Source organism: Lonchura striata, chromosome 5, assembly GCF_046129695.1.
Source record: "Lonchura striata isolate bLonStr1 chromosome 5, bLonStr1.mat, whole genome shotgun sequence".
NCBI classification, from domain to species: domain Eukaryota; kingdom Metazoa; phylum Chordata; class Aves; order Passeriformes; family Estrildidae; genus Lonchura; species Lonchura striata.
Genome location: NC_134607.1, coordinates 9,190,768 through 9,207,672, shown reverse-complemented (window position 1 = coordinate 9,207,672; position 16,905 = coordinate 9,190,768).

Here is a 16,905-nt window from a genome sequence, read left to right as displayed (position 1 = left end):
GATTGTTTTGCATTCTTTGTAGGAGGAGAGAAGTGATGGAATGTTGGTTTGACCAGTGTGGTTGGAGAGGTGGTAATTCCATCCTCCAATCCATGGTCACCTTTAGAATTCTATAAATACCTGATGTTCAAATAAAACTCTCTTTTTTCTCTTTTGAACTTACCAAACTTCTGTGTACTCATTTTGTGTCCAATAGACATGACAGATGTTTGAGGTAAGATATGGGAGTGGCAATTTGCTAACAGGGGGCTTGAGATACTTGGTATTTTACTATAATAAACACCTACAGTTACTTTACAAACCCAAGAAAATGGTATTTGCATTTATTTTGCACTGCTGGAGTTGTATTATTTGGAACTTTAGATATAATCATTGCACCTGCTGTATTTATCTTGCACAATATAGAATTGTGAAGGAACTAAACACAGAAGTAAGGAATAACAGAAGAGTGTTACTAACTCTGCTAGTGCTTATTTAAAGACTGGAGCCCTGTAAAGTGTCAGAGCACCAGTGTGATCATGGAGTTACTGATCCAAGTTGTACTAGGGCTCAGAGGGGAACTTCTCATTAAGAAGTGAATCCTTTGTGATCGTCAAAATGAGGTTTTTCCAAAGCATGGAGCGTTGACCTATAGTCACTGATTGCAGTGGGAATGGAGTCAGGCTGCTTTTGCAGATGGAACCCATCTTTTTAAATGCATTGAACAGTTCAGAATTATTTCCATTCCAGGAGTAGTGAACACTTGCCTTTTCCACTTCCAAAATGCCTCTGTCTAATCCAGCACACAAATGAGTCACTGCTAAGCAGTGTTTTCTAACATATGGCCAGTCTCAGGAGGTCACTCAAACATTAGCAATTAGCATGTTTTGTCACAATGCTATTTTCAGAATGTACAGTTTAATTAGAAAAGGTAGCAGTGAAACAGTCAGCTGTTTAAACATCAGAAAGATACCTCAGGATTTAAACTGGCTGAAGTTGATTATGGCATGCATTTTGACAAGTTAGGCTAGGAAACATTTCAGAAGTAGTTAAGTTACTTAGAAATGTAAGTCCCTGTGACTTTGAATTAATTAACTAGAAGGATTTTTAAAAGTTGCCTAGCTACCAATAGTATTATTGCATAACCCAGTATTTGGGTATGTCACTGTAACCTATCATGTATGTTTAACCTGTCTTGTGATATTACTAAAAATTTATATTGCTTTCCTGATCTTTGAGAATTATTTGGTTCTGTGACTCAGCTACCTGATCTGGGAAACAGTGTCTGAGTATGAGAAATCCATAGGTAAATAGACAAATAAGTGCTCTGAGATTTTACTTTTGTTACCAAGAGGAAATGGACTCAGATAAACACAAATGCCTCAACAGTACATAGTTCATGCCTGCATGGGAAGTTCCACTTCATCACATGTGATATATAGCCACAGATTTCTATACATAGACCTGTAAATCTACACATATGTCGGTATTCACAAATACAATTAATGAAACTTCATACACAGAAAAAGAAAAAAAAAGAGGAATTTTAAATGCATATGGTTTTAGTTTTGTTTTTTTTTTTGGTGGGGAAAGAGTGTTGGGGAGAGTATTCTCAGAGGACTAGGATTTCTGATATGAAATTTGCCAGCAGTGTAAATAACTATTCCCAGCACAACATTAGACCTAGAATTTAATGTCATAACACAAGAGTGCTTTTTATTTATTTATTTTTTTTTTGCTCTGTGTGTGTGTTGGACATTTTGTTTTCCCATATCATGAACTTCCCTAAGGCTTGATTGAAATCAGTGAGAGTATGGGATCTTAGTATTTCTGAAAGCTGGGCTCATTTCTTCTCATAAGTTCCTCATTTCAAATACATTTCTTTACAGATGCTTTTTAACAATTGGGGCAGATTAAATGAAGGTTTTTTTCAACATGTCTCTGTTAGTGAGTTGTGAACCTTTTGACAAAGGGAACAAAATCTCCTTGATACCTTCCCCATTTGCATTGTCACTTTCTTCCTCACTATGCCTGATTATACAGCCATAAATTGAGTAAAAATTTCCATTTACCTAATTGGGTTATTGAGTGTCAAGCCTGTTTGCTAAAGATTGTAAAAGAGGAGGGTAATATTTGCATTAAAAAAAAATACTGTCTTGCCTTCCCCTTGCTTTTCCCTTCTGCGTTTGACCAGATTCATGAAAGACAGGAGAAGATCCTTCCCATTTTTTTGCCAGCAGTGATAGTTTGGATGCCTTTCAAAGGAGAAATTTTACAAGGTTGTCCCATGTGATGTACAACAGCCTATTGCTGGAACAAGAGTGTGGTGGAGGTGAAGGATTACTTTTCAGGGGGTGGGGGACTGCTGCTGCCGCCTGAATTTCTCTGGGTATCCCATTAAGGACAAGACAAAATCACCTTCCCCTGACAAGACATTCTCTATTATTTGCATATCTTAAACTGAACCAGCAGACCAGCATGAATAACAGTAACAGAAATTAATAAAGGTGTGTTCTGGATGTCACCTCCCACATTCTTAGATTTTGCTGCTTCCTCCCCAGTAACAGGACCCACATTCTCCAGCAGAGCTCAGCTGTGTCCCTGCAGTAAGGCTGGAGCCGGGAAACACTGATCTGCACACGTGTTTTGTTTTAATAGATGTACCTTTTGGCCCGCAAGATTTTATAGAAATGCATATCTGTATTTTTATAGCAGCCACATGACCTTTGAGATAAAAAGAGGTCTTTTCTTTTAACTCCCCGGTTCACAAGTGCTCTGATAGCTCCTTAGATAAAGCAGTGATGACCATGGTGTAAATGCTGAGAGAGTTGCTGTAGGTAGATAGAGAGAGTGAACTTTAAATTTCATCTCCTATCTGTCATCTTACCCTACGCTGGTAAGAGAATGAAATATTTAATATCACACTGTAATTATTTTTAAAATTCCTCAGCTAAGCCTGTTTTGCTATTATATTGTGATTTTTAAAATTCATTGTGAAAATACCTCCATTTACACATTTACCTATTATCAAGCACCTCCATGTCAACTAGATCATGGCACTGAGTGCCATGTGCAGTTGTGGCTTGTACAATATTTTGTCTTTAGGCTCCTGGGGGTGACTGTGTCATCCAGCATCTGACTGCACCCACATTTTTGGTGCAGAGATGCAGAAATTTCACAGTAGTTTTAGCCTTAGTCCCTCCATATCCCATCCAGTGTAGTCTCAAATCTTCTAGCTCAATATCTGGTTCCTTCCTAGAGGACTTGCCTTGCTCTTGGCCCTTTCCAAGGGCATTTTAAGGTCACCACATTCACTCAGTGTTTTATCACAATGACACTGACTCTTTCCTACAGCCCCTCATTACACAGTGTGCTTAGCCTTGAATTCCACACATCCTCCTCCCCACCCCAGTTTAAAGCTAAGGAGAACATTGTCTCTGGAATATTATTTCTTTTGTCTTTGCAATGTAATTTATGACATTTGTCCACTGTCCAAGATAGCACAGTAAAGAAATTTTCCCAAAAATCTAATATGAACCTGCACTCTTTCAGTTTGAAGCCATTCTCCCTTGTCCTATCACTACATGATCCTGTAAAAAGACTTTCCCATATTTCTTGTTGGTTCCCTTCAAGCACTGGAAGGCGGCAATTTAGTCAGACCACAGCCTCCTCTTTTCCAGACTGATACACAGACTGTGTATTATTTGTTTAATATAAAGAGCATACAGTATGGCCTGAATAACCTAGGGATTTTTGAACAACTGGAGTGGATTATTATCTAGCTGTGAGATACCTAAAATTGTGCATGTCTTCCTCAAAAGGGCCATGTGCACTTCATTAGCCTAAAACTAAGGACCATGAAATAAAAGTATCTTCTATTGGACTGGATGCAGAAAAACACTTGGACTGTTAAACAATTTGATTAATTATGATCTAAGAATATTCAATTAATATTTTAACCACATTTCAAGGGCTGGAGGGGAATTGTTCTTTTGCACCTTCTTCAGAAGCATCCTTCACACAGTAAAGCAATGTTGACATTGCACATTTGTGTAAGTGTTTCTCAAAATAATTCCTTATAACAGTCTTATAAAGGAAAAAAATGCATGAAAAGTAACATCAAAGTGTTTTTAAATAGAATAAAAGTTTTATTTAAAATATATGCAAACAATAAAGCTGGCAAGAATGGTTCAGCCTTTATGATTTTCTCTAACAGTGATCAGTGAAAGAAAAAGAGCATAGCTCTTAAAAATAATCCTTGGGTTTTTCATGCAGTTTAGAGGGCTTAAAATATATCTTCTATAAAGACTCCATGACAAATCTGATATTACTTGTACATAGAGACAGTAAGCCAAAATCAGCTTATATTAAGGTGAAAATGTGGACATTGACTTCAAATTGGGCTTTTCTTGATGGTCTTTATTGGGACTTGAGTGAGCTGCTGCTCCAGGAGAGGCATCATTGGCTCTTTTTAATGGGGCCCCATTCCCAGATGTGCAGGGAAAGCTATTCCATTCAGAGCAGGAGTTTAGTATTTCAAAATCTGACTTTTCTATTGAGTATGTTTAAATCTTTCATGGTAAGCTATGAAAGGGAGCAGAAGGCCAGTGATGTGTCAGCCAGCCACTCTGGTCCCTCCAGGTTAGACTGATGGAACCTGGAACAGCCACCTGGGTGAATTTTTATAGCCAGCAATTTTTATGGGCACTTTTTCACAGCTGAAAAAGTTTGGTCAAAATTACTGCAGTATGTGGCAGACAGTAAAAGCTAATGTGCATTCAAAATTCTAGTTAGGCCAGTCCGTGGAGAGACAGTCCACACCATTCATGTGCTGTGGAAATACTGTGCATGTGGGAAGTGGGAGCTGGGATGCTTTTCCTAGGAAGTATCAGGGTTTCCTCTGGTTTAGAGACTGCTGGTGGATCAGTAGGACACATTCCAATATGACCTTTCTTATATTTTTCTGAAACAAATATAATTTGCAGTAGATGGTGTGGTGTGCAGTGTGAATGTGTGTAGGGCATGGAGAGCAGGAATATTAAACAATTAAACCACCTGATTTACACACGTTTTGAATGAACAACTCTTAGATTAAAATAATGATTCACTCCTACTCCCTTATATTCAGCTGAAAAACATACACAAAAAATTCGAGTTAAGAGTGAAAAACTGGAAAAAATACAAGTACTGACAAACCCCCAAGTTGTTTCACAAAACAACTATCATGGACTATAAAGGATATTGGTTCACTGGTGTTTGTGGCCATGTTCTTACCAGCATTTACTTGACCATATTTTATCATCGATCATAGCAGTTTTTAGGTTGCTAGGGCTTTTCAAACTTCTTTTTGTAATTGCTTCAGACACAGGCTGAGATACTTTGTCTTGGAGAGAAAAGTAGTCAGGTGTGATGTTCTGAGTGAACAGAATTCTGCATGATATTCACTTTATTTTGTTTTATTTACTTTTTTTTGGGACACATTCAGACCCAGTGAGCTGTAAAAGAACAGGGTGAGTTAAAATGACAAAATTCCAGTGGGTCACAATGTAAATGAGTTAACAGGCCCTTGCTGTAGACATGTAGACTCTTTCACATGTGCTTTCCTAACCCAGGAAAAGGATTCTGACTTCCCTTGCCTTCTCTCCTTTTTCCCTGTGTGAAACAGCAGCATAATGCATGTTTTCTGAGGTTGGAGTGGTCACTTTTAATTTGCTTTAAGGCTTAGCTTTCAACACCCAGGGATGTGTCACAGGTAGTGGTACGCTCTTGCCATAAAGTACAGAGAGATTTTGTTGAGATCAGATGGGAATGGCAATGATAACAAATAAAAATCTAAATTAAGGGAGAGAGAGTAAATAAATTTTTAATCATACAAAATTTAATACTTATGTTAAGGAAAAGAATATTAAAAGTCATTTTATAGAGAGTGAATTTATATTGGAGCTGATTTTAAAGTTATGCAGCTTTGAGTGATATGATAATCATGTATTTTTCTCCCCCCTCAGCTGTACTAGGGGATTGAAATTTATATACTCAATAACTAGAAAAGAATCATAAAGGATCAGGCTGGAGGAATCTGTCTCACTCCATTTTTTCCTGTCACTCCCATAGCGATTTTAATATTTTTCTTATATCTCTGCTTATTTTCAGTGCCAAACATTGTTTTCAAATACAGTTGGCTTGAAAATGAGCACTTGAAGCTGCAAGCTTGTTGGCAAACTACCATGATTTTCAGGTAGTACAATGAAATCTTTAGCTATAAAAAATATAAAATAAAAATAGGATGTCAGAGTCTTCTGCCAGCTGTAAATGCAACTAAATAGTCTTATTGTGTGCTTCAATATTTTTAACTATTTTAAGCATTTGACTCTTGCTTTTTTTCTTTTTTTTTTTTTTTTTTTTGTCTTGGTGCTAAGGGAAAATGGATTTGCAAAAGCTAACATAACAGCACATTTATTTCTTTCACCCTTTTCAAATAGGAATTAAAGACAGGATAGTCTACTGAATAGACTGCCAGACTGAGAGTCAGAAAATAAGTTTCCTATTCATTGAGAAAGTCTATTTGCTTTCCTTTGCCTCAGTTTCCCATCTGTAAAATGAAGATAATGTAATTTATCATCCTGTGCAACGTGCTTTGTGGTCTAGAGCAGCAAGATAGAGTGAAGTATTATGATGAAATATTTTGGGGAAAATACTGCTGAGTTTTAATGATTTAAGTTCTTCCTTGTTAATTTTTTTTCATACTTAGCTTTTGATGTTTAAACTGTTCTCCAGTTTTCTCTGTGAGCTCTGTTGGAGATGGCTGATGTATTGATCCCCAAACAGAACATTTGGTGGGTTTTATGTAAAAACATTGAAGCCAAATGGCCATGTGGTTTCACCTGGAATTGTCAGTGAACCATTTTCAGCTACCCACAGCAAAGACAGGAAAGTGAAGAGAGGATATATAGTGTTTTCAGAATTAGTTTGGAATAAGCGGAGAGATGTTCTATCTGATTTAAACATGGGAAAACTGAAATATATAATGTCCCTTTCCAGTAGATGTCCTCTATCCTTTTTTTCCCCCCAAAAATCTCATGTTTATGGGCATCTCCTCACTATTTTCATGGTCTTCTACTTGATGTGTTATGATAGCATATGTCCAGTATGAGAATTTGCTTGAAAGGCAGAGGTTTTTTTCCTTTGATATGGTGATGGACATTTCTAAAGTGTCTGGAAGATTATGAGAGCAAAGGCCAAAAATAAAAAAAGCTCCATGGTATTGCCACACAATAACCACATACAGAGTCTCCATGAAATTTAGCCCAAATTGGTTTCAGATAGCTCCCAATGGCAACTATTTACCTGTGTCTTTATCTATCTCTCATCTTTGTTGTCCGACCTACACATTTAGATGAAAACAGGGATGAAAGTGAACCTGTGGCTACTTAGGTGAAGCTGGTACAGGTAACCCAGAGGTTAAAGTTGCTTTGTGAAATGACATGGATGGTTTCTGATATCAATTTCAACAACAGATTCATTTTTTCATTGCCAGTGGTTGCTTTTGCTCGTTTTAGTTTACACAAATGACTGTCCTCTCTGGACACCCTCTGGAGTCAAGGAGCCCTGGAGGATGCATGAAAGGGTGAACCCCAAGTTTGGACTCCTGATCTGAGCTAATTTCTGGGTACTGGCTCTAGAGATTTCCTGGGCACCCAGATTTATATAAGGTGATGATCAGTATGGGTAATAATGCTGTGTCTGTTCAGCAGACACAATTCCAATAAAATTTATGTGTATTTTAGGTATAAAAATATATGCTAGAAAATACACAAGCTAATAACAGGTTTACAGTCAACAGCCACTTACCTTATAGGAATTTAGAGCAGAGATGAGGAGACACATAAAATATTCTGACTGAATTTTGTATCTCGAAAGTCTCAGAGGCTTTGAGAATAAGTAGCTTAGGTTGAAGGACTCACACATTGCAGAACTAGGGGTGCAGAACTAGGTACTGAGAGGTACCTGTTGCTCTGAGGTCTCTAATAGCTGCACCTTTAGCAGTAAAAGAGAATGAAGCTCCTCTTAGGTGGAAGTCTAAGTGGCCTCCTGGCCACTCAGCCTTACCAAGAAGACTAAGACAGAGAGCAAAGAAGTAAAAAAAAACAAGGCTATCAATGAAACTATAGAAAGGAGTTAAATTTCTTTACCATTGAAGTGTCTAAGCTGAATGAATGAGTCAACTAACTGATCTTAAGGGAAAATCATAATGCTTTCCATACTTCCAATAAAAGCAACATGTTTTTGTACTGTGAGGACTTGCTTAGAGTGGTGTTTGAGGACAAAAGGCTTTAATCTTTTTAGATAAGGGTTTGTCTGGTTTGCCTGTTTTTAAACAAGAAACTTGAATATTTGAAATTAATAAGTTGAAGAAAGGTACAAATCATAAGTCCACTGAAGAGACTGAGAAACAATTTCTGAAAGACAGTTCTGTGTTAGGTCAGTGGCTTGTATGTTTTGATGCCAAGCCTCTCTTGTATTGTATCCCTCTCACCTTTTGACTTCTCCCTGAACATCTGCTGTTGCATCACCTCTTGGTCACCTAGGCACTACCCAAGAGCTTCCAGGAATCACCGCCTGCTCTCTGGGGTCCCTGCCAACTCCTTCTCTCCCTTTTCCCCAACCCTAGGTTAGATTTACTTTCCCCTGCAGTGTTTTATAGCTCTTTTGCTAAGACAATTGTACAAGCAGAGATGTGGCACAACTTGTTGGCTTGTACTTTGAGCCTGAGATGAGCCTAGACCTCACCTTGCTGGTAACTTCTAATCTAAAGTGCTCTTTAGGTAGTACCTTCAAATGTGAGACACAATAGAAGAGTTGAGAACCTTTGATACAAGGAGTAACAGAAGATTTATTATGCTACAGGCTTGTCTAAAGGCTGGAGGGTTAATAGTACAATTTATTGTACTTTTCAGGAGCTACTGTTTTTCCACATGCATTCAGTTTTGTTCTGCTGAGACACAATTTGTCTTCTCTGTGAGCTGACTGCTTGCTATCAATACCCACTCACCAGGATTTTCATAGGCTAATGCTAAGAGTTTTTTGGTAACATATTTCCTCCTCACTCCTCAAGCTCTGGCCTCTCCCTCAGGAAAGGACGACCCTGAGGTATGAAAAGATCAAGTGCAGAGTAATTAAATTATTTGTTTTCACATCTCCTAACTGTTACACAATCAAATACTGTATTTTTAGAGGAGAATTGGTTAATTGCTGTTAACGTTATCAGCATTTCAGGATGATTAGGAGGTGGTGATTGAGTAAGTAATAGCAGTAGTAGGATGTAAAAAAGCAGTAGTAGAGGATGCAATCAAAACTCCAAAGAGCTTATAGAGTACAAAAATAGGAAGTGTATTTCACTATTGCCTTGCAGTTTCCCTTTTCAGAGTTAGCACTAGCAGGGAAAAGTCTGGGAGTGGTAACAGTGCTATGGGTTGTATAAACCAGAAAATATTTTTTGCCTCTCCTTTTTGAGAAAGAAGAGGTTTTCCCATGACTGCTTGTGCAGCTGATTGCAAAAGCACTTCCCTCACTGGGAATGAAGTGCTCGCTCTCCACACTGAACTTCATCTCAAGGTTACTGTGAGCTAAGGGTCTGTAGTGATGCAGGAACTCCAAGCAGGTGCAAAGGAGAGCCCCTTCATTGTAAAAACCCAGCTTTTTTTTTTTAAAGCAGTTAGCCTGTTGTCAGTTACATAATTGTAAATCACAACAAACATAATTCAACTAACCACCATAAAATTGTGATGTGAACACACAACGGTTGCATCCCTTGGTTTTTTGCCTCTAGTTCAGCTGAGTCACTTTCCCACAGTCCCTTTAAGCTTAGCCTAAGTAGCAGCTCTGACCCATTATTTTACAAAGCCTTTCCTTTGTAAGGTTTTACCTACAAATATGTTACTCCTTGAATCTAGAAATCCTCTTGTCTCGTCCCTAACAGAGACACAGTCATCACATGTTTCTATACCCATAAGTATAGAGTTAAGGAAAAAAGGGTTCTTGTTTGACATCAAGCAGAATGGACAAGTCCACATCTAACATGATTTAAGCTTCCTGTGCTCAGATACTGTCTAAAACCAGTCCTCAAAGACCTTTTTTTAATTTTCTTCTCCCTCAAGGGCATTGACTACTCCCAGTCAACTCCCTCTGTGTTGGTTGTAGATACAGGTTTTGGAAATCGGGAGTGGGGCTGTGGCCCATTCTCACCCCTGACTGGCTCCAGCTGTGCAGGACAGGTGAGCAGCACTGAAGGGAAGAGCCATGGAGTGCCCAGGGGCACTGACCAACCCCAGAGGGGACAGAGGGCTCACAGGGGCACTGCATCAGCATCAGGGCTGTGAAAGGCTGGGCTGCAGGGCAAGAAGGGCAGATGCTGCAGCCTGCTGAAATAGAATGGTGCTCCTCTGTGTGGGGAGATGCCTGAAGATTTCTGTTGAGGTATGGTGCTACTCTGTATGGGAAAGTGCTTAAAATCTTCTGAAATTGTATGGTAATACTCTGTGTTGTGGCTGTCTCAACTGTGACAAGTGCTGCAAGAGTTGGTATTTTATAGTAAGGCTTTTAATAAGAGTGAACCTTTGAAGAAGTTTTGGATGAGCAGAAGTGACTAAGCTGACTGTGAAATACCTCTGTTTGTGCTGTGGTCCCCACATCAGGACAGGGTTTGCAGCTGTAGAGCCCAGAGAAAAAGTGAGAGCAAAGGGAAGCAGGACGTTTTTTCTCAGCACTGTTCCCGGGATTGGTATAAAAGGCATGAAGAATGCTATGTCCAATGAGATAGAGGAGAAATATCTACAGAAACAGAAATGTGTTACAAGCACCTTTTGTGAAATGGTCCATGGGCTATTTGATCATGTACATTTTAGTTTTATACCTCAACAGACACATGTTGGTATTTGACCTGGACCAAGATGATTTTTTCAAGGAATGTAGTTTTCCTGGTGAATTCTCAGCACCTGAGATTTTTCCTCTGCAATTCTCCTTCCCAGGTACTGACACAGCATTATTCTTTATCAAATCACAGCTAACACTTCCACAGTGAAAGAAATATAATTGCAAACCAGCTGAAAATTAATGTTATAGTCTTACAATCTATGTCACAATCCTGATGACATTTGTAGTACAATATTATAATGATGTGGGAGAGGGAATAATTTTAATGGTTGACCTTGGCATTCAAATAACATCTAATAGCTGCAGTTTTGCCCAGAAGATATGTGTCAGTGTTCAGTTTCTATATGTGGATTTAGAATGCCTGAATTAAGTGTCTGCACTGAAGATTTGGGTTTGTTCATCTGATGGGGAAAATACAATTTGAAAACTTAAGGTAGGAATTTCTGCTCTAGCTGCATTCAGCAATGGAACTGAAAGCTCCCAGCTTGAAAGTGAGAAACTTCCACTCTCTCTAATGTTAAAATGAGAAAGGAGAAGGATTATGAACCCATACTTTTGAATTCAATAAACAGAACAAGGGAAGTCTGTCCTTGCAGAAAATAGAATTGTAAATCAATGAGAGAGTGATTAAATGCAGAAGAAACAGAGCCCTCGGTAGGGTTTGCACTAACCATGGAAGTTTAGGAGCACACTCTCCCATCTCAAGCACAACTGGGGTTTAGTTAAACATAATCTGGCCTAATGCCATCAATAAAAATGGCAAGTCATGCTCAAAACACTCACAGAACAGCCAACTTTCATTTTACAGCGGGAAAAGTCAAGGCACAGTAATGGAGAAGTTATTCTCAAGGAATTGCTGTGTCACATAGGTCAGGTAGGTCTTGTTTTTAACTTAGCACATAATGCTGGTCTCTAAATAGGCCAGTGGGATGCCTTAGCACAGTGAATCCTTTCAAGGCCTTAATGAGGTGTAGTCAAAGACCTTGGACAAAACCCAGGGACTCCCAAAGGCAACTCTGCATATGCCAGTCAGACAAAAGGAAGACCTAGCAAACATGCAGCAAGATGGACTGAAATGTCCACACCAAGAACAAAATATCACTCATTCTGAGCTGGTTTTGCTACTTCCATAAAATTTAGACACGTAGCTTCAGCAGAGAACTGTCTGGGACAGGTTGATGAAATGTTCTCTATATTTGATGCATGTTAAAGCCAATGCAATTAGCTTACTCCTGTTTCCAGTGGAATCTTTTGTGGACAGGGGTAGACCAGAACTAAACTTGCCATAAAAAACCAACATGTTCTCTGCAGTCTAAGAGGTGGCTCTGCAAAGTGTCTGTCTTGGCTGACATCGTAACTGTTGGTATGTTTGTGATTTGGTTTTAATTCTGGGTGCACATCCTATTCTGAAAGGCCACCGTGAGGGAGAGAAATGAGCTCAGGATGTGTAATTTGTGAATACATTTGAGAAGTAAAGGATGCCACTACAATGGAGAGAGAAATGAAGGGTAGAGCAGTGATCATATGAAAGAAAATATCATTCCTTACCCAGACATGATGTCATAGTCTCTCATGATACAGGAAAGAGCTCGGGAAATGCAAAATAACTGTAACTATGAGGGCTTGAGAATTCCCTAGGGATGGCTGTGAACAGATTTGTGTGATTAGTCATGCTCCACGTTTGGTTCAGTGTCAGGTTTACTTCAAGACTGAGGTCAATAAATGAAAGGCAAGGAACAGAGAGAGTGGAGAAGGCAAAGACAGCTGTAAAAGGAGGAGCTTTAGCTGAGAATGGGGAGCTGGTGAAATGCCCATCGGGATAGTGGTGGGAATGGAGCACAAACTACAGCTCTATCACCTGCCCTTTTGGGACACCTAAAGGGTTTGGTTTGTGGTTTTGTTTTGTTTTGGTTTGGTTTGTTTTTTTTTTTTTAGTTTTTTGGTTTTTTCCTTTTTTTTTTTTTTTTTTTTTTCTATCTGGTGGGGTGACATCCATCTAATGTTAACCTGGAAATTAAGGCTACACATTTTATCACAGAATCTTTCTGAAAGTAAGCTACCCTTTCCATCACTGCATAGTCTCTCCCCTTTGAAAGAGAGCACATTAAGAATGCAGAAGAACACAAATGTGTAAGCAAAATATTGACAGGGAATACAGAAACATTTCAGATATTGTCTTCCTCTTTTTCACTGGGAAGCTTTGCTTATTCCTCAATAAATCTCCATTATTACTTTTTTTAAGCTTCATTGCTAACCAATGACAAAAAATTTGTCTTATATGTCCCACCATTACACATTCCATTGACACAGGGAGTGAGTGGCATTACCTGGAAAGGGGAGCTCACCGTCTAGGTGATTTCAGCCAATCAGCGATGATGATATTGTATTACCAGTTTCATAATATAAATGAAAAAGATGGCCTTCATTTTGATGAAAGCTGTAAAGTAGCTATTGTGCTTGTTTTGTATTGCAAGGTCCAAATGTATTATTTATGCAATTTTCCTTTTGAAAGGAAAAACTGAAAGAGACTATTTCATTTTGCAGCATTCAGTCAGAGCTATTGTCTCATGAATGTGAACATTCCTGCATTTTATCAGCTCCCAATGTAGAAGGCAACTCGCAGATCACACATAGAAAGGATTTTTCAAAGTTTGAAAACTGCTTTTTAAAAAAGCTAGACCCTAATGACTCAAGATATTATTTGTGCGTGCCTGTAGGCTGAATCAACACTTGGCCTATCAGAATGTACACAGAGCAGCGTCTCTTTCAAGGTCTTAAACAGCTTTGATTGAATCTTCTTGCACCTTAAATTGATAATGCAAGCAGCCTGTAATACACAATATTCATAACAATGGAATACATCTTCATTTGTAACTACACACTTTTGTGCCAAGTTAGCACATATTCAGGCATCTCTGAGCCACTTATCGACGTGACAGCAGCCTGGTGTTGTTGCTCTGCTGTAATAAATATTGCCACTGTTCTGGAGGTGGGGAAACTGAGGCAGGTGCACGTTAAGAGATTTGCTTGGGGTGGTAAGGCCAGCGCTGATAGTGTGGAAAAGGTTGTTGGCATCAGCCCATTAGGCAGTCTGTGACACACAGAGTCACTCCCTTGGACCTGGTGATACTCATGTCTATGGAGAAAACACTCATCGTAGAGAGATGTTGAGATTTTTGCTTGTCCTTGACACCAGTAGAAATTAGATGTTTGCCCTTGAACACCCATACAAAGAGGTTGGTTACTCTTTGGTAGAGACACATTAAAGCTTAAATTGATATTCAACCTCTTCCCCTATGTACCTAATTAAAGGCTCACTTCTGAGATACATCTTTTCTTGCATTTTATTTTTTTCCTAAAAAACTACTTTTAGTGCAATGCTTCTGAAACTTGCCGTTAAAAAATACCTCAGTTTTGTCATTAAAACATCAAATTTTTTTGGACCCAGTATATTTCTCACTGTTCATTCTTGTTTTCTGGGATAGTGGCCAAATGCATATATACAACAAATATATTTAAATGTTAGTTTACCTGTTGCCCTGTCATGAAATAATGAATTAGTGGAACCATTCATCTCTCCAGTGAGGTCACACAATTTCTGATAGGGGCTCACAGTGGATAATATTCCTGAGGGTTAAATAAAGGTGATTACATTTTAAAAAACAAATCAGAAATTAGGTTTACATTTATTCCATATACTCATAGATCTTATCTTTGAGTTGACCTAATTGCAGCCTTGCAGTACCTGAAGGGAGCCTACAAGAAAGATGCAGAGAGACTATTTACAAAGTCGTGTAGTGGCAGGACAAGGGGGAATGACTTCAAACTGAAAGAGGGCAGATTTAGACTGGATATTAGGAAGAAATTCATTACAGTGAGGGTGGTGAGGGCCTGGCACAGGTTGCCCAGAGAAGCTGTGGCTGTCCCATCCCTGGAAGTGCTCAAGGCCAGGTTGGATGGAGTTTTGAGCGGAAAATGTCCCTGCCCATGGCAGGGGATTGGAGCAAGATATTATTTAAGGTCCTTTCTAACACAAATCCTTCTGTGATTCTCCAATTCTGTGTTACTCCTCAGCACTAGTGGAACAATTAAATTATTTCTGAGGATGTTCCTGGCCAAGTCCATGAATATAACCAAAACCAAATGGTAAATTTTTATTGCAGCTGGATATACAGCTACTACAGTTTAGAACAGAAGTCCCTGTATCTATTCATGTTAGGAGACACCATCAGTAGCAGCACTGCAATCTTTTTCAAGTCTCAGCATCCTTTGTTTTCTTCTCTACATTCCCAGACATATTTGGCTTCCCAGGAGTGTAAACTGATATGTTGTATTTAGAAATACTTAAGGGGCTGTAACCATAACATACAATAACAATACTTAACAGATAACATATGCAATAACAAAAATCAAATAAAACAACACTACCCTGAAATATGGGGTTAATTCTGCACAGAGACATGAAAATGAATACTTGTCATGTAATCAAATGGAAAAAAATAATGTAGAAGAAAAAAGCTGGTTCACTGATTGTAGTTGTGCTAATGTCAGATTACAGTTATCTGTCAGCTCTAAGTACTGGCACTCAATACTCCGGATACTTACTTTTCTTAACTGTCTCAATTCGTATTTAAAGCTTGCTTTTGGTGACATTCTTGCCATGGGAATTCACTTGCTCATATATCCTCAAAGTGAACACACAGTGAGTGATAATGCAGGGAATCTGATCTTTTTAGAAGTTCAGATAAATGCATACCTATTCTTTTCTTATTATTCACCTTAATTTATCTATTAGTGACAGCAAAAAGAAATCTGTTTCCATACCTGTGTCTCAAGCAATGATGGGAAATACAGGATGTAGGAACTGGAATTCTCCTGATTGAACAGCCTGTCCTAAATTTCAGTGTGTTTTAATCATATTAGTTGTATTTTTATCTCCTGAATTAAATCAAATCTTTTTCTTTTGTCTCGGGTATTTATTGCCATTTCAGGATTAGTGTGCCACTGAAATGATCACAAGTCTTTTACTCTGGGTGCTGGATAAAAAGATATACTAGAAAATCAAATTGTTGGCATACAGAGTAAATTGCTGTGGACTAGCAATTTAGCAACAGATTTGGGCAACAGGTATTGCTCTCTCGCCAACATTCCTGTCCTTGTCTGAGGCAGATGGCTTCAATTTTATACATAGTTTTTCAGTCTGTAAAGGAGAGATCGTATATTTATTCATCAAAACAAAACAAAATGAACAAAAAGCCCACAGTGCAACTTTCTATGTGCCTGGTCAGTGAATTAGGCTTGGAAGAAAAAATTGTTTTATTTGGGAAATAAGTCTCCATTATGCATTTGAATATGAAAGCTAGAATTGCCTAAAAAATGAGGACATGTTTCTTCTCATAAAATATCTTTTCCTTCATACTGAAAAGTGTAGCAAGGAGCATGGAATTCTTCTTAATCAAACCTTCAGCTGGCAATGGTTTAGTTTAGGATACAGATTAATTTAATACCAAATAGTGAGTGATCAGTGCAAGTTGTCATGCTGCCCCATCTGGGTTCTCTGCCATTTGCCAGTATGGAAAACCTGTCTTCTTTTCCTCCAACATTTTTTTAAAATTCTTCATGTATTTCTTCTGAGCTGCTCAGATTTCCAATTTTTCCCTTCCTCCCCTTCACTTCTCAATCTGCACACCTCTGATAATACATAATAGAATAGGACAGCAAGATGGCAGTATGTTTTTGTCTTTCAGTCTGCAGCTGAAAAGGTGAGTAGGTGTCACACAGCCTGCCAGAGGTGGCTCAGCTCTGTGTGGATGGAAAGCTCCGTAGGGCCAGGGCTGAGGTGGCTGATATTCAGCTGCAGAAACCCAGATATTCAGGATGGGGAATGGTAAAAGTACCTCAATATCTACATTGCAAAAGCCCTTGTAAAAAGGCAATGCCCCAGATGGAACTTGAGGCTCTGGTTTAAGCTATGTTGTTTATGGTGTTGAGGAAGTG